The following is a 19,068-nucleotide window of genomic DNA, read 5'->3' as shown; positions in this document are numbered from 1 at the left end:
TTATAGAAGCTGTGTCCTCAAGACCTCATCTAAGCCCAGCTACCTCTCAAAGCCCCCGCCACTTAATACCACCACACTGAAGACTTAACAAAGGGCATACATACATCCAGACCACAGTAGTGTCTCAAAAACATCCAAGTTCCAGCCTCCTTGTAAATCTTTTATCCAGCTTTATGTATCTATTATGCATATATACCTATTCATCCCAACTCTGCACATTTCCAGTTCTGAAAATAGCTTTGTGAGACTATTTCTATTTGGAGGCAAGAATATTGAGGTTTGAAATGTCCAGCAACATTCATGGCATCATACAGCAGCTGGCGAATGACAGATTGGGATCCGAAATGAAACCGGAGAACTTTAGAAGACTAGAGGCTCAGAAGAGGGGCTAAAAGCACTGTCTGGGTCAGATTAGTAATGTCTGGAACTACAGTAGGACAGAACAAATGGTAGAGGAAGAAAGGAAGCAAAGAAGAAAGTAAGGAAAGAGTAGATAGAGGAAGGAAGCAGAAAGGAGGCATGTATGTATGTGTGTGTGTGTGCACTTGTGTGTATATGTGTATATGTGTGTATGTGTGTGTTTGTGTGTATATGTGTGTGTATGTGTGTATGTGTGTGTTTGTGTATGTATATGTGTATATATGTGTGTGTTTGTATGTATACATGTATTTATTTATATGTGTGTGTTTGTGTATGTATGTGTGTATGTGTATATGTGTGTATATGTGCATGTATATGTGTGTATGTGTATATATGTGTGTGCTTGTGTGTGTATATGTGTGTGTTTGTGTATGTATGTATGTGTATATATGTGTGTGTTTGTGTGTATGTATACATATGTGTATAAGTGTGTGTTTGTGTATGTATATGTGTATGTGTATATATGTGTGTGTGTGTATGTGTGTATATGTGTGTGTTTGTGTGTATTATGTATACATGTGTGTATATGTGTATGTTTGTATATGTATGTATATATATGTGTATGTTTGTGTATATACATGTATATGTATATATGTTTATGTGTGTGTGTATGGGTGGGTGTGTGTGATGGAATGTGAACAGCTGACCCAAATTTTCTTAGTAAAGTGGGTGACAAGGTCATGTGGTTGCTGACTTCAAGTAAATGGGAAGTGTTTAGAATACTAATTAGCTGGCTGTTGACAAGTCTCACCAGGAAGGGAAACAAGACGGCTGAACAGTCAGGCACCAGCTTGGAGACAGGACTGCAAAACCTGAGGGGTTTTTGTGGGGGGAGGTCATGTCATTGCTCTCTTTTGTTGCCTGTTATCAAAGTATAGGCCCCATTTGTTCTCCAAGATTGCTCACTGATATCCATTAAGGACTGGGGAAATGTTGAGTCTTTGCTAAATGACGCCCCCTCCAAAAAATACACACACACACACACACACACACACACACACACACACACACACACCACATCATTATACCCTGTGTAATTCTTGGTTTTGTTTTTAGATTCCTGCCTCAAGACTTTCTAAAATAAGCTCCTGTTTTGAGATTGCTGATTCTACTTCCGATAGATGACTTGACAGCACAGCCTAGCCCATCTGGACCAATCAATCAGCTTTTATCAAGCGATGTTTTTCTCTACCTCCCTTTATGGGATTTACACTCCTGACTGTACACTGGAAATGCCTGCAGAAAGTTAAAAATATTGGTGCCTTGTCCCACCCTTAGAGACTGACTCGATTAATCTGGTTTTGTGGTTGTGCACCAATAAATTTCCCCAGCTAGCTCTACTGTCTAAGGATGTGAACCATTAACTTCCTTGCTTCTCCGACTGTTTCCTCTGGACCAGAAGCATCCATCTTGGCCTGGGTACTTAGAGAATTCAATCTCTCTGTATGCTTGAAAAGTTGGGATATACAGCTGAACAAAGATAGTGGGCCGTTCATGTGCATGCTAAGGTCAGAGAAGCTCTGTGCTAGAGATCGAACCATTTGAGTTTGCTTGTCTGTTCTGTGTATGATCAAATAGAGAGATCCCACCTCCTGATCTCTAAGCAGCCTGGCAAAGAGCTGATGGCTGCTGTGTGGAATGTCAAATAGGCACCCACAAGCCAACCAACCCGTTCTTTCTGCCTTCAGGCAAGCAGATACTACCATACAGCTGAGTGCTAGTTCTTCAGTTTAACAGTCTACCTTATAGTTGGAACATTCTTGCAGGGTGATAGATAGCTTATATTTCTTTGATCTTTTCCAGATTTTTAGCAGAGTGCCATATCTGTTGTGTTTTATAAAATTAAAGAGAAACCAGGGATATGTTTGGCGGAGGTGCAGTGAGGTGTGGGGAAAAAGGATGCCTCTGTGGGCCCACGCTGAGACATCCCTTCCCCCTGAAGGACCAGCCACACTATAGAATAGAGTTTATTCAGGGCATGGGAGTTGAGAGAGTAGAGACAGATAAAGGCAGAGAGACTCTGTCCTAGTGGCGTGTGGGAGCATAGGGCGCCACCCAATGATGTACAATCCCTTTCCACAATGTTGGAGAAGAAGCTGGGCTTCGAGTCTGCGTCTGCATATTCCTACAACTTCTCAGAGTCCTGTGGACGATGACTGAGGAGACAAACCATGCAGGAAACAGTCTTAAATCATAGTCTGGGGGTGGGTCTTAGGAGTACTTTATGCGTTTGTTTGCTGATGGGGTGTCAAAAAAAAAAAGGCAGAGAGAGAGAGAGAGGAGGGTGATCACATGGAGAGAGGGGGAAGGGGAATGGGGAGAGAAAGGGTAAGGAGCAAGAACAAGAGAGAGAGGAGGGGGCAAGTAGCCCCTTTTATAGTGAGTCAGGCACACCTGGCTGTTGCCAGGTAACTGTGGGGCAGAGCCTAGACTAAATGACAACAGTGACTTAGGGTATGTATTGGTTGTTGGCATAGAATGGGTGGTTGTCCTGTGAACTAACACTTGGAATCATGATACACGGTACACATGTAAACACACACACCATCAAAAATAAAACCTGCTTCATTGTATTTCTTCCTTGTTGTGAACACACATGGCTAGGAGCACTGGTGTTTCCTATGCAATGCTAGTGATTTAACTAACATGTTGGTTCATTCAGTCGAAAACACTCAACGAGGGCTGGAGCAGTGGCTCGGCTTTTAAGAACACTTGTTCTTGCAGAGGATCCAGGTTCGAGTCCCCACATGATGGCTCACAACTGTCCTTACTTCATTTCCAGTGGATGACCTGGTGTGCATGTGGTGCCTAGACACACATGCAAGCGAAACACTCATACACATAAAATAAAATAAAATAAAATAAAATAAAATAAAATATGAACTCAGAATAGGTAGGGTTTTTTGTTTTTTTTGTTTTGCTTTTTGTTTTTTGTTTTTTGTTTTTTGTTTTTTTGAGACAGGGTTTCTCTGTGTAGCCCTGGCTGTCCTGGAACTCACTCTGTAGACCAGGCTGGCCTCGAACTCAGAAATCCACCTGCCTCTGCCTCCCAAGTGCTGGGATTAAAGGCGTGCGCCACCACCATCCAGCCAGAATAGGTAGTTTTTAAAAACAAACAAACTAACTAACTAAAAATGAGCAAACAGAAAAACTCATTGAATGTTCTTATCTTGCATGCAAGCTGCTTGGAAGCAGCAGTCCCAAGGAAGTGTCAGGAGAATGTTGTGGAGAGGGGGTTACAGAACTAGTGGACTGCAATGGGTAAGTGGTGAGAGGAGTAGAAAGAGACTCAGGCAGAGGTCCCAACACATCGTGGGACCCAGAAATCTCTGAAGCATGTAAGATGTCAGCCATGTGAGAAACAGCTTCGAGAAACAGAGCTTCACAGAACAAGGAATGGAGATCTACCCAGTAGACAGACGAGCACGGGCCCCCTGGGTCGCAGGTAAACCTCTGTGAGGAAAATGCAATTGGAGATGAGGGGTGAGGACAGGCAAAAGCTGAGGGACTTTGGAAAACAAGGCAGGGCAGTGAGTAGGGCCTCAGCGGAAGGGGATTCTTGGAAAAGCTGAAGTGAAGAAGCATCAACCATTCTACAATTCTGTAGGAAACAGAATGGAGAAAATAAAAATAAAAAGGGAAGCATTAAAAGAGAGGCTCGGTCACTGGAGCGAATTCTTAGAAATTGTAGTAGGGACCCTGAAAGGGAGCCCTTCACAGTGCACAGCTCCTGGAGGGTGTGCATGGGGAAGGACTCAGCTTCCGTTAAGGGGCTGGCTACTGGGAGTCAGGTGATGCTCCAGTGAGTACACGGGCAACACAGACTGGACTTGGCATTTTTCTTTTTCTTTTCTTTTCTTCTTTTTTTCTTTTCGGGAAGTCACAGGGACGAGGGTGGACCTGGGAAGACTGGGAAGTGAATATGGCCAGGGTGCATTATGTGAAACTCCCAAATAATCAATAAAAATATTATGAGAGAGAGAGAGAGAGAGAGAGAGAGAGAGAGAGAGAGAGAGAGAGAGACTGAGACTCAGTGGTCCCAAAAAGAAATGAGGGCAGCTGGGTCTGAGCTGGTAGCAGTTTAGATAAGAGATGGGTGGATTAAAGACACAGGAAATAAACTCCTTGGTCGAGCATATTCATTGGTAATCACCCTCAGTGGACAGAGGCAAAGAAAGGGAAAGATTGAGGACTCCAAACAGGTTTGTTTTGTTTCATTTTTCTGTAATATGGAAAGGTTTTTTTTTTTTTTTTTTTTTTTTTTTTTTTTTTTTTTTTAAAAAAAGTACCATTTCTTCTTTCTGTCCCTTCCCCTGCTCCACTCAATGTTACTACCACACACAGTCAGGGTACAGTAATGACTCCTTTTCACTACTAAGCTTCCTGTATATATATATATATATATATATATATATATATATATATATATGTGTGTGTGTGTGTGTGTGTGTGTGTGTGTGTGTGTGTGTGTATACATATATATATATATATATGCCTGCCTGCATACATGCATGCACATATGTGTGTGTGCGCGATTACTGCCTGTGTGTGTGCTTGTTGTGTGTATGTGTGTCTATGTGTATGTGTGTGTGCTAGCTCTGTGTGTGTGTGTGTGTTCAAAATCCCATCTAACACATTTAGCATTTCACTGTGGTTTATCTCCCACCCACAGTCAGCAAGACTCACTCAGCCTTTCTCAGCTTCAATGTACTAAAAGACTGTTGGTCAGCTTTTTTTTTTTTTTTCCAGAATGCCACTCAATTTGATCCTGTCAGCCATTTTCCAGTTTGTTTCTGATGGGGTTGGTTTGGGGGAGGAATACTCCCTGAGGGCAGGGACTTGGGGATTGGCTCCCGGCAGATTGTATAGCTCAGTGTGCCAGTGGAATGATGGGACTCTGATTCGCCAGTCATCTGTAAGCAGAATATTTTCAAAGATCCACACTGTCCCTGCCTCTGCAGAAAAGAGGAAGTTGCGAGTAAGGAAACATGTTTCTCTTAAATGGATCGGTAAAAGTAGCTTGGATCCATTGCGTTGTGTCCATGAATCTCTACAGTTGCCAGGCATGGTTGTGGGCAGTATGTAGGTGAACAGAGATCTGGAAGATGCTCTCTGAAGCCTGCCTATAGGAAGAGGGAAATGGAGTCTCTCTAAAAGGGAGAGGAAGTCTCCAGAGGGAGGGGGCTGTCGTGGTTTGAATACAAATGGTCCCCATAGCCTCATAGATCTTAATGCTTGCTCTTTAGGGAGTGGCACTGCTTGACAAGAATTAGGAGGTGTGGCTTTGTTGGAGAAAATGTGTCATTGGGGGTGGGTTTCTGGTTTCAAATGCTCAAGTCAGGCTCAGTCTCCTCTCTCTCAGTCTCTCTCAGTCAGTCTCAGTCAGTCTCCCTCCCTCCTTCCTTCCCTCCCTTTCTCCCTTCCTTCTTTCCTCCCTCCCTCCCTCCCTCCTTCCCTCCTTCCCTCCCTCCCTCCCTTTCTCCCTCCCTCCTTCCCTCCCTCCCTCCCTCCCTCTCTCCCTCTCCCTCCCTCCCTTCTTCCTTGCTTCCTGCTAGTCTGGATGTAGAACTCTCAGCTGAAGAGCCTCCAGCGGCATGTCTGTCTACATGCCACACCATGACGACAACGGACTAAACCTCTGAAACTGTAAGCCAGCCCCAGTGAAATGTTTTCCTTTATAAGAGTTGCTGTATTCATGGTATCTGTTCCACAGCAATCGAACAGTGACTAAGAAAGAGGCTTTCAAATGAAAATAAAAAAACCTGGGAGTCCTCAAGGGTTTGTAGGGAATGGCAGGCAGTGGGGAGTAGCCAGAATATCTGGAAGCTCGGATGACAGGCCAAACCAAGAAGTCAATCCAAATTCAGGCAGGCCCATACAGTTGCTGTGCAGGGGGCGGTAACCTTCTTTCTCCCCATGGCAGTGATAGGCATGAGAGTAGGTTGCTCAGAACACTGTGATACAGGGCAGGAGGGAGGCAGAGATTCTCCTCAGCCTCACTGCCCGATATTCAGAGATTCTCCTCTCACTGCCCGATATTCAGGAAATGCGAGACAATGGACGTGATGGAGCAGGTTCTGGGTTTCCTGTAACTGTCTGCCAACGCTACTCACAGGCATTCCTGCTACCACCACTCCATGGCACAGTATTGCACCAGGATGAATACTGTGCCACAGTCCCTACCTTGTGATGTCACATCCTGCTGTGACATCCTGTCATGCTATGCCACAAAATACTACCATGCTATGCCATACCACCATGCTATGTTACGCCACAACACTGCAACACATCCTGTAATAAACCATGCTATAAAATACCACCATGCTGTGCCATAACACCATCACCATCACACCACACTGTAACATACCACTGCACTCTGATCGTGTCATGCCATATCAGCATGCCATAACATACCACCATGTTATCCCAAGTGCCAGGCTATCCTATATCACTAAGCCATTACATACCCACTTGGGCTAACATGCTATGCCATACTCTCATATTTGTAAATGCCAGAGCATACCCACACTTGGCTCTGGTGGGCCCTTACTGTTGGCTGGAGGTTCTGTTTATTTCTATGAAGCCAACTACTTGTGACTCAGCTACTCCTTCCTTTCTGTTCATGTTTCAACAAGGACACCTCTCCATCATGATCTTTATGGCAGTTACTGGGTTCCTCTTGTTCGACTGAAAAGTCATTGAGGGGGAACCATATTTATTTACCTGCATTGGTTAAGCTAATAACATGCTTGCTACATCTTAGTTGGTTGAAAAATAACTGTTGAGCTAACTGCTGTTTAATGAAATGGTAGAAAGAGCACTGGACATGGATTCAGGAGCTCCAAGTCTAAACCTTACAACCAACCAACAAATGATCTGAAAGTACCTCTTTTCCACACAGAATAAGGGATGACAAGTTTTCATAGATTTGTCCCGGAAGACCCCATTACATCCCTGGAACATAATGGCTGACCTTCTTCCCGGCACACTTATCTCATCCATAAGAACTCATTCAGAGTCAACAAAGTTTGTGAAGATACAACAAAGAAGAGATACTGCTACCACTGTGAGTCCACTGTGTGCCAGACATCATCTAGTACAATTTAAATGCCACGTTCGAGTAGTTGAAGCAGAAACACAGTGGAACTGTAAGTTAGTCAGCTGTTGACATTTCTAAGAGGACGAGGGCTGGTTAGCAGAGAGCAGACAAGAGTTATCTAGAATTCCAAGAAACTGGAGCACATTACCCATTGTCTAAAGCTACCAGGACTCCCATGGGACCACTGTGAGGATCTGAGGAGCCACGATCCTGCCAGATTTCACTTCTGATTTCCCTGGAGTTGCTGGTCCTCCTGTTTATCCCTGACAGTGTCCTGTTAGCCCAGTGCCTGTATAGGATGGTAACAGAGATACATCCCTCACTGGCTTTGGTCCTGATATCTCTCTTTTTTTAAATCTCACAATTCTCAATGTGAGTTCACTTTTCTTCATCGAACCTTTGAGCATCAGGGTGAGCAGTGATGATGCTAAAGGCAACCTGGGAACAATAATATCAAAAGGAGACAAAAACCAAGACAAAACATGGTACTTTGTTCTGCATCTATCAGATCCCCAAGGACATGAGCAAGAGAAATGAGGAAAACCTCACCCAAAGCTTGTAGGTAAGGGATCTAGAATATGGCCACGTCTTGAAAGAAGCACTATTTATCAACAGCCCGAGTGGAACACTGACACAATTGGGGTTCTTGAGCTTTGCACTCCATTTTTTCAACCTGTTTTACTCCCCAACAACATGAATTTCTTGCTACCATGAAAATCACCCCGAACAGTAGGGCCTGCTACCCAATGTCCTAGAGCAAGCTCCCAAGTAGAACAGAGGTCACAGCTTCAACAGATGTTGTCACAGGACTAAATGCACCAGTATCAGCCAGGTAGGAGATGAGCAACAACTGGTGTGCTAAAGATCCCTGGCCTCTCCACGGTTTCTCTTCATGGCTATAATGGCCTCCATCCTCTGTCTCAGCCAAAACCAGGTCTATGATAGCCATCTCCTCTAGTGTAAAGCCTTCCTGGATCCCCTGGCCCATGCTCCCATAATACCTAGAGTCCTTGGGCCTTCTCATCCTGTCACTGGTCCCCTGGAAGTCACATGACTAGACAAGTTCCTAGAGGACAGGAGCTGCGATTGGGTTGAGCATGATCTTCAGAGTTCTCTGTGTCATTCTAACACTAAGCAGGTGCTCAATACGTACTGCAAGTGATCTCATCATCTTACTCTACTCGCATGGGGCGAGGTCGTAACAGGTAGATAACACGATTTCGATAAAATGCAGCCACCAGCATATCCAAGACACCCGTGGTCTGTGAAACGAGAGCTTGGCCCCTTGTGTCTTCCATAACTGCAGAGCCTGACTTGAATCAATAGTCCTCCAACTGAAAGAAATTTTGATCGATGTCTAATAAAAGTTATAGGGTTGCCTCCGATTAATTAGAAAAGAAAATTAACCACTTGCTCTGCTGTATCCCACTCATTCAGTTCTCTAGGTTTGGTGCTGGCATACTGATGTGTTAGATGTGGAGGATAAATAGATCTGAGGCTGTAAAGAGAGGGTAGCGGGAACAATTGCTCCCCCCTGCACATGTGTTCACTTGTATCTCTTAGCGTGGGATGAGGAGACCCTGGCTATCCTGTTTGCCATCGCTCCTGAGCATATCACCTCACTTCTCTGGACCTTTGTCTCTTGCTTGTAAATGTCAGGAAAATGGTTTCTGTTTCCTTCCCAATCACAGGAATACAAACAGGTGGCTCTCTCTCTGTGTCGGAGAAGAAGGAAGCTTTTAGACTCACTGGAGAGGCCCGGATTAAAAGTATCATTCAGTGAACCAGGATTGCTTTTGTGGAGCTACTAGTCTAAGACAAGTACCCCTAAGTACAGCCAAACCACTTGTTCCTACTACAAGATTAATAAAACCAAGCCTACAAAAATAGGCACTGAGAAGACTAGTGAGTACTAACTAGTTAGTACTAGCAAGGGGTTAGCATCCTTTTCTATCTGCGCCCTGCCCGTTCAATCACCTGGCTTTCTGGAGGCAACCAGACTGGATCTTAAAGCCCAACATAGTGATGGAGAAGCAGTTAGAGAGAGAGACAAGATGGACCAGCCTTGAGAGAATACATTTCTGGTAATAGGAGTTGGGATCAGTCTCTTATGCCTGTACCTTGGAGCACACATCCTCCTACCTTACTAGCTTTCCCTACATGCTAGCCTGCTCTGCTATCTAACAGCCTCTCTGGGATCCTCCCAGCTCTGTAGGCAGCATCAGTGCAGATGATACTGCTCATAGCCCTGGCCTGAGGCACAACTGCATGTGAGCACACCAGCCTCTTGTCCTAGGATCTCTACCTACATCTCATTTCTGCATTCCTAGGGCCTGGCACCCAGTTGTGCTCACTGTCTTCAGAGCTGGTGGTTGCCCTGGTTTCTTTTCACTACTGGATCCAGTGTCCATAAATGAAATGAGTAGCAAGATATTTTCAAATTTAATAGTGACCCTGGGGTAAAAGTCCTTTAACAGGTCGTGAGCTTTAGTCTACTCTTGGAACAAAATTGATGAAAGACTTGTGAGTCTTGCTTGGGTCTTGTCTGTTTTTGACTCTGGTCCTCAAGCTTATTGTGTCCAAGGCTAGCCTATGTACCCTCAGCTAGCTCAACTTGAATTTTTATAAAAATCTTTCATACTTATCTTTTTATAACAAATTAACCAACCAAGAGGTTATGCTTTTTAATATGAAAAAGATTAAACACAGATAAAAAGTTGGGAGAAAAGTTGGGATGTAATAATCTTACATGGCCACCACGAACTCCAACATGTGGTTGTTCTGCTTCCCCTACACTTGCCAGATTATATTTAAACAAATTCCAGGCATCATGGTGAACAAATGCTTTTTGATTCATACCAAGGCTAAAACTTAATTTAAATAACAAAAAAGCTACAAGAAACTGTACGTTTACTTCTCAATAAATAGAATCAAGGGAGTATGAAAATCCTTTGAAATCAAGCTACATATTCCTTCAAAGCAAGAATCAGGGCACCATACAATGCCAGTACTGACCCTGCAAAGACCAGAACCTCTGGACCCTCTTTGGAACAAAGATGCACTGAGTTAGCAGCCAAATGGACAAACCCATACCAGGGCCTTTTTCTTTCAACTACATACTATATCCCACACTGATACATACACACACCCACTCCCACAAGCAGGCACATTGTGGGAGTCACACCTCTGTACACCCACATGCTCTGCTCCCATTCATTGTTTGCCAACCACTTTACAAAAACTGAGAGCCTAAGGCCTGGAAAGCTTTCTTTTCTAAAGTAGAACATTGTTCCACAGAGGCTCAAATCTGTGGCTCCTGGAGGGATCACCCCAGGATGAACCAAAACATACAACCCACGTTCACTCTGCACCAAAGTGTTCCTTTTGGGGTATCAGGTTAAAAACTGATGAACAACACCACATAACAGCCGGTGCTGTTTACACGAGGAGCTATTAACTTTGTTTACATACTTAAGATCACACAGTGGGAAAACTCTCCTGCCCACACAACACTTCGCCTTGTTCTGGTGCCATTCTGCCCATCCCAAAGCACTTGGCACAAGATACTTACACCTAGGAACTGAATATCGTCACCCATTTTAGAGGCAGGGGAAGGACAGATCAAAAGGAAGCCTAACAGATTTCCAGAGCTTCACTCACTGTGTCTGCTGTCAACTACTTAATTCCTCTCTTTTACGTGATCCATTTTTATGTATATGTATCTGTGGAGGTCTGTGTGAGTGTTCACTGTGTGTGTGTGTGTGTGTGTGTGTGTGTATCTTTGAAGACCCAGTGAAGGTGTGTGATCCCCTGGAGCTGGAGTTACAGACAGTTGTAAAGCAGCAGACATGGGTGCTGGGAGGCAAACTCCAGGTCCTCTGGAGGAGCAGAAAGTGTTCCTCGCTGGCGAGCCATCTCTCCAGTTCTCTTACTTAACTTTACAGAACAGCTCTATTGTTTATATTAGCTCTATGTTGCAGAAACAGGACTCTATGATCCAGAAGAATGAATTCTTTTTTTCAAAAGACACAGAGCTAGTAAATATCACACCCACCCAATCCATGCCTCTACACTGGAAATTCCCAAGGTTTTCACGTTTGGTAAACTTTCCTTATTTAAATATCTTTTAACTTTTAAAATAATCTTAATCTTAAAACACAAAAGCAGAGCAAAGTATTCCTGTACCATTCACCCAACTTCCTCAAATGTGGATGTCTCCTATGCACATAATACAATACTCAAAACCAAGAATTTAACCTTGACATAAGGCTATTGTTGAGTCTGCATGCTTTATTCTAGTTTTGCTAGCTACCTCTACTGTCCAGATTCCAAACCAGATACTACATTATATTTCATTCTCATTTCTTTAGATTTTGCTAGTCAGTTCTAGGGAGGCAGAGGCAGGAGGATCTCTGTGAGTTCCAGGCCAGTGTGGTCTACATAAATTCCGCTCATCCAGGGCAATTCCCCTGTCCTTCTTCATCTTTAATGACCTTGACACTCTGGTAAAGTACCAACCAGGTATTTTTTTTAGAATAGTATTTAATTTAGACTTTTTAAAATATTCAAGAATTTTTACAAAGCCCCTAAATGAGATAGCTATGTCAACCACTTCCCACATCTCGGGGAGCATTGCGACAGTGAAGACAGAAACAATGTAAGAACCAAAAGATGAGGGCTGTCTCCTGAACATGACATGGGGGTTACACTTGTGAACATAGCAACCGTGGTTACCTGGCTACTTGTTCAAGACTCACATAAATCAAGCCAGTGAAAACTTCAGCATGGATGGAAGAGGAGCTCACCAGGTTCCACCCCAGCTGAGGTACCTTCTGGCTAATGGAGAAAGGTCATTTGTCTCTGGAGGTGTGGTCACTGGTAGGTTGTCCATGTTCCTATGGATGACCCCATCCTCATGCATATGTGGGCAACACCCATTGGACTTAGTGGCTTATTTAAAACAAAACAAGATGACGTGAAGCTGGGAGTGAGATATGCAGGAACATTGGGGGAGTTGGAGAAGTTGGAGTGGGGTGGGTGCAAAGAGACTACACCATATACATGTGTGACGCTTTCAAATAATAAATAAAAATGTATTTTAAAAGTTTTGAATCACCCTGTAAGCTTCTTGGTCCACCTTCTCTTTTGTATCTTTTATAATGAATTATAATAATAAGCTTTTTAAAAATAATTTTATTTTCTGTGTGTGATTGTTTTGCCTGCATGTATGTGCACCACTTGCTTGTTAGAATGTGGTATGTGTATCACATGTATGTATGTATGTGCACCACATGCTGATTTGAATGTGGTATGTGTACCACATGTATGTATGTGCACCACATACTTATTTGTATGTTTACATGTACTACATGTATGTGTGTCACATGCTTGTTTGACAACTGGGGGTGGGGGCGGCCAGAAGAAGGCATCAGATCCCCTGAAACTAGAGTTACAGACAATTGTTAACTGCCATGTGGGTAGTTAGATTTGAACCCAGGTCTTCTAGGAATGGCAGCAGATGGTGCTCTTAACCACTGAGCCATCTCTCCAGCTCTTAATAATAAGCTTTTTAAAAGTAATAAGCTGGTGTTATGCTGGGGGAAAAGTTTCATGCCTCCAAATGATATAGCTATACTTTGAACATATTTATTGACAAGGCTATTCTACATTGAAGAATGTTTTTGATTTTGCTCACCACGATGACTTTCCTACACATTTGAAAAATGTTTCATGTATCTTAAGGTAATTTTATTTAGTTGACAGGTGATTCTGGGGTAAATTTGGTTTTCCATAGCCCTACATTCGAATGTCGCACATCTTGAAGTCATCAGCCCATAGCCACATACAGTCCAAGGCAGACATTCTCCAGGCAATTTCGCAGGAAGCTGTGGGGTCTGACAAGGTCAGACAACAACATCCAGATAATGTTTACTGTGTGCTTGTACCCGTAGTGTATCCTGGCATGACACAGTCTCCTGAGAGCTTTCGCAGACAACAATGCTCCGTTATTATCATTCTTATTCTACCGTGAAGGAAATTAAGATTTGGGCGAGTCTGTGACTCAACCAATGTCACACATTTGCACAGCAACATTGGGATTTAGAACCCTGATTCTGAAAGCCTCGTGGTCTAGCTTTTCAGCCCTTTGTCAAGTTCAGTGTCCTGTGGTCTGATCCACCATGCTAATTTTATCAAAAGCATATTTGACTCTGGGTTTCCGTTGAACTCATTTGTGGAGCAGTTTCCACGTCTTGTGTCCTAAATTCTCTCCCCAGCTTGATCTTTAATGCACAGTTCTAAAGCTGCTTCTCCTTTCTCCATCTTTTCTTCCTTCTCCTCCTCCTCCTCCTCCTCCTCCTCCTCCCTCCCTCCCTCCCTCTTCATACTAGGAATCAATTCCAGGGCCCTGCACATGCTCTGTCCACTCCTCTTTCATAAAACCATTTTTCTTGAGAAGCTTATTCTGGTGGAAGGGGAAACTGGGTTTGTTTCTCTAATACAGCAGTTCCCAACCTTCCTGATGCTCTGAGCCTTCAATACAGTTCTTCATGTTGTGGTGACCCCCAGCCATAAAACTATGTTTGTTACTACTTCATAACTGTAATTTTGCTACTGTTATGAATTGTAATATATATATCTAATATGCAGATGGTCTTAGATGACCCCTGTATGGGCTCATTCAATCCCCGCAAGGGGTCGTGACCCACAGGTTGAGAACCATTGCTCTAATGTGTCACAAAGGCAGCAGAGCTAAAAGCAGCTTGAGTATCCTCAAGTTCAACCTCCTTCTATAAAGGAGGGAATGACAACACTGCTAGTATTTATGGAGTGTGTACTGAGGGACAGGCCATGTTCTCAATGTTTGCCACAGAGCATATCATTTGACACTCATAACTACCCTGAAATAACAAGACAACCACCATTGCAGAAGAGGCTCTTAGAACTCACTCATCTCCCAGCATCTTCAGCTTCTAGGCACTGGTGTGTGTGTGTGTGTGTGTGTGTATGTGTGTGTGTGTGTGTAAAACAATGTTTCAAGATGCAGCCAGTGAATTGTAGATGAAATGAATGTGTCCATCTGAGCTGAAGCATGTGAGGCATGGGTCCATTCAGTGTCTGTCGCTCTGTTCAGGGATTCCCAGACTTTCCCAGGGAAGCTCCCGATTTGACTGCAGTCAAATACTCTCTGAACACAGCTGTCTTAGTTAGGGTTTCTATTGCTGCAATGAGACAACCATGCCCAAAGCAAGTTGTAGAGGAAAGGGTTTGTTCTGCTTACACTTCCACAGCACTGTTCATCAACAAAGAAAGTCAGGACAGGAACTCAAGCAGGATAGGATCCTGGAGGCAGAGGTCATGGAAGGATGCTACTTACTGACTTGCGCCTCATGGTTTGCTTTGTCTGATTTCTTATAGAACCCAGGACTACCAGCCCAGGGATGGCACCAACCACAATGGGCGAGGCCCTTCCCATCAATCACTAATTTGAAAAATGCCCTACAGGCTTGCTTAGAACCCAGTCTTGGCGGCATTTTCTTAATTGAGGGTCCCTACTCTCAGATAACTCTAGCCTGTGTCAAGTTGACATAAAACTATCCAGCACAACCCAGGAATGGGAAGCAATGATTGTAATTCAGAAAACTTACATGAACAGAGTGACAGGAGAAACAAGCAATGCACCACATACCTTAATACCACACGTAAAAGGTAGCACCCTCCAGTGCCCTACATGGTGAACCTGCCCATTTAGCAGCTGTCCTGATTCACACAGAGGTGAGCAAGCTCCCCCAGCATCCCTTCCCCTTCATGATGTATTGCAACCTCAAATTGTGAGCTAAAATAAATTCTTCTTTTTTTTTTTACTTAGGATTTGGTTATTTGTATTTTTTTAATGTGCATTGGTGTTTCACCTGTATATGTGTCTTTGTAGCACGGGCATGCAGTGTTATCCAGAGGTCAGAAGAGGGCATCAGATTCATTAGAACTGGAGATACAGACAGTTGTTAGCCACCATGTGGGTGCTGGGAATCGAACCTGGGTCCTCTGGAAGAACAAGAGCTCTTAACTCCTAAGCCACTTCTCTAGCCACATCCTTCTTTCTTAAGTAGCTTCTTGTCAGATGTTTAGTCATGGAAATGATGCCCAGGTGAGCATTATTCAGACTTCAGTCATGGATACTTTCCTGTATATTCCATCTACATTACTTTCTTCAAATTTATCATTTATTTTTAATTATCTAACATCTTTATTTCAGTACATTTACTCTAAAGGGGTCTTTGTGCTGCTACCATAAAAGAGAGCTAGCCTCATTTGCTACAAAAAAAAAAAGTCAAACTGTAAGACTTTGATTCAACAAAGTATTTCCTAGCACTAAGAAATGTTATTTTTACACACACACACACACACACACACACACACACACACACACACACACACTTCTAAAAGAACATGGAGGAAACATAGATGTATATCACTAAGTGTCTTATACTCTAATGGTGGATACAAATCATTATACATGGGCAGGGCTTGGGGGAAACCCTGGGAGCAAATGAAGCAAGCACCAAACCCTAATGGACTCTAGGTAATGAGGTTAGCACTGGTTAATCAATTGTAGCAAACGTACCTCTTGGGTGGGAGATGGTGGTGGCGGGAAGAGCGGGGAGTGCGTGGGAAGTCTCTGAACTTCCTGCTCTGTTCTACTGTTAACATAACATTGTGCTAATGAAAAGACTATTCACAGTAATAGGCACAAATATAAACAAAGTAATCCAAAGATCTATTTAGATATTGGAATCTATCCAAAGGCTCTGATTCTCATGCCTTCTCTTTTTGTTTACAAGGGAGATTAACAATGGTAGAAAAATGTTAGAGACAGATTGTTACTGCAGTGAGATTTCTGTCCTAGACAAAATCCTAAGGCAGGAGAACAAACTGGAGAGAAGCATTCTTCTCACACTCGGGTCAATGTTATTATATGTTATTATATGTTAGAAGCATATCTAAACCCTCTCCCAGATATTCCAGAACACTAGTCCAGCCGTGGCTGGAGTGCAAACGCCCTGCAGGTGTGCACTGAGCGAGGCTTTCCTCTGCTTCCTCTGCTTCTTCTGCTTCCTCTGCTTCCTCTGCTTCCTCTGCTTCCTCTGCTTGCTCCTCTGCACACTTAGACTCTTCCTAGCTTCTGGGGACTCAGAGTCCAGATAAAGAGTTTTTTTAAAAAAAAAATTTTCTGCCAAGCATAGAGCACTGATTGATAAAGATCAATCAAGGCTATGAATCCACCAGGATTATCCAATCGTGGGGATGGATAAGGATAACTCCATTAGAATTCTCTGACCCAAGAGAGAGAACAGAGTTCAGCTGAGTCAGGTAACACAGTAATGGGAGCTGTTGAGCAGAGGCTCTGGGTCTAGACACATGCAACGACAATATTTAATGCTGGGGTCTCGCTGGGGTCCAAATATGTTCTTAAACATTTGGTCATCTAAGGGTTCAAGAGAGGGAACCTTAGAAGTCCCTGAGACATGCTGATGGGGAGGGAACTATGCCCTAACTCATGAAAAGCAGTCATGTTCTTAGATCTGTTATATGTTGGATAAACTTCTTACAAGTGTTCAAACTCAGTATTGTATTCTTTCTTAAAAACAATGGCTTTCAAGTCCAGGGTCATGAGATAATTAGCCTGAGATAACCAACCTGGGGAGGGCCCAGCGTGGGAGTGAAATTGCATCCTTCTGACATGAAAGCTTTTGTCAATGTTCCTTGAGACATGGGTGGTAGTTGATACAAGATATTTATCCTGTTTAGGTGGGGTTTTCTTTTTAAAAGGTGTGTGTTTACCATCATTCTTCAATAGAATAAGGAAAAGTGTGTTTTGGGCCATGGGATCTCAAGCTAAGATAAGGATCACTGTGGTCACTAGAACAGCAACCATCAGTATTTGTCCTTGCAGTAAAAGAAAATTAAATTGTTTGGGCTCTGAAAAGGTTATCCATAGCCCTCATATTTGGAATTTTAATTTATCCACATGTGAATGCACAAACACACACACACACACACACACACACACACACACACACACACACGTACTTTCTACAATGCATATACTAGGGACCACAGATAGCATTATTAACATGGGATGAACATGTTCCAGGAAGGTGAAAGATTCAATAATTCAACTAAGCTTCTACCATGTGCAGAGTCACGTCTTAGCCGTGATGGCAGCTTCAAGAGGGCTCTGTAGATATTGATTCTCTTCAATCACATTCAAGTTAACCTTTCTATAAATGAGGAAAATAATTGGATCTGACTTTCCCAGTAATTCCGTAGACAACTTGAAATTTCATAGACTAGTACCGAGTATTTGGCCCATTGTGTAACCTAACCCAGTACTGCTGTTTTTACCATTTCTCTTAATCCTAAACACCAAGTATGGAGTTTAGTTTCTGTCCCAGTTAGCTTCAACTGCCAACAGCTTAGAGTCAGAAATCTTGATGAGGTTGAGCATGGTGGCACAGACTTTTAATCCCAGCACTTAGGAGGCAGAGGCAGGTGGATCTTTGTGAGTTCAAAAACCAGCCTGATCTACTTGGTAAGTTCTAGCACAGGCAGGGCTATATAGAGAGACTTTACTTGAAATAGATAGATAGATAGATAGATAGATAGATAGATAGATAGAGAAAAAAAAGGAAAGGAATTCTCATGAAAGCAATTAGCTGAGTTTAAAATGAGGTATCCTTTTATGGGTCAAGAGGTAACTCCTTGGATCCTAAAGTTAGGCAGAGCTCATGTGCTCCGATTCCCCACCTTCTTTCTCTGATGTGTGTAAAATACACTTAGTTAGGCTCAGCAACACAAATGCCACATGATCTGTCATATGTAGATGATAGCTTTGAAATTTTAGATTTGCATGTTTAATTTGGAGTCTATAGAAGTCAGGAAGGGAAACGGGGCTTTTGAGTAGGGAAGGGAAGAGGCTTTAAGTGATGAGGGGCTAATAGTACACACGTGATACAAAGCTAGAGACGGGGTGCTTGGGATTCAAGGTTTGAATTAGAATTAGGGCAGTGGGAGAGGAGAGAGGAGACAGTGGACAGTGGGTTGACTTAATCTAAGGATGTAGGAAAAACATTATGGAATCCCACTCATTTGTTAAGCTAATTGTTAAACTGCAAGAGGGCGATTGCTGGAGAGCTGGGTCTGTAGTTAAGAACCTATATTGTTCTTGCAGAGGACTCAAGAGTCTGTGTCAGGTGGACTATAGCCATCTGTAACTCCTGCTGCAGGGTGATCCGCTGCCTCTGGTGCACCTGCACTTACCCACACACACCCACACATAAACACACACATTCACATGGCTTAAAAATAAAATGAATCCTTCACAATTTTTTTTTTTTATTAAAGTCAGGTATAGTGGCATGTCCCTATAAATCTAGCACTTGGGAGTCAGAGGCAGGCAGAGCTGTATGCGTTCAATGCTAGCCTGGTCCACATAGTGAGTTCCAGGGCAGCCAAAGCTATATAGTGATACCTTGTCCCCCTCCCCAAAA

General features: G+C 43.2%; 1 protein-coding gene and 1 non-coding gene across 2 annotated transcripts in view; one reads left to right on the top strand and one right to left on the bottom strand.

Moving 5' to 3' along the window:
* Window positions 1-19,068, bottom strand: part of Marchf4 (membrane associated ring-CH-type finger 4) — a 107,135-nt gene that overhangs the window by 78,132 nt on the left and 9,935 nt on the right. The window lies entirely within an intron of this gene.
* LOC117706368 (small nucleolar RNA SNORA73 family) lies at window positions 2,421-2,606 on the top strand. The gene has a single exon (XR_004606483.1). It is a non-coding gene; the product is annotated as a small nucleolar RNA SNORA73 family (small nucleolar RNA).

The sequence above is a fragment of the Arvicanthis niloticus genome, chromosome 3 (assembly GCF_011762505.2).
Source record: "Arvicanthis niloticus isolate mArvNil1 chromosome 3, mArvNil1.pat.X, whole genome shotgun sequence".
NCBI lineage: Eukaryota > Metazoa > Chordata > Mammalia > Rodentia > Muridae > Arvicanthis > Arvicanthis niloticus.
This window is presented reverse-complemented; position numbering and strand designations above follow the sequence as displayed.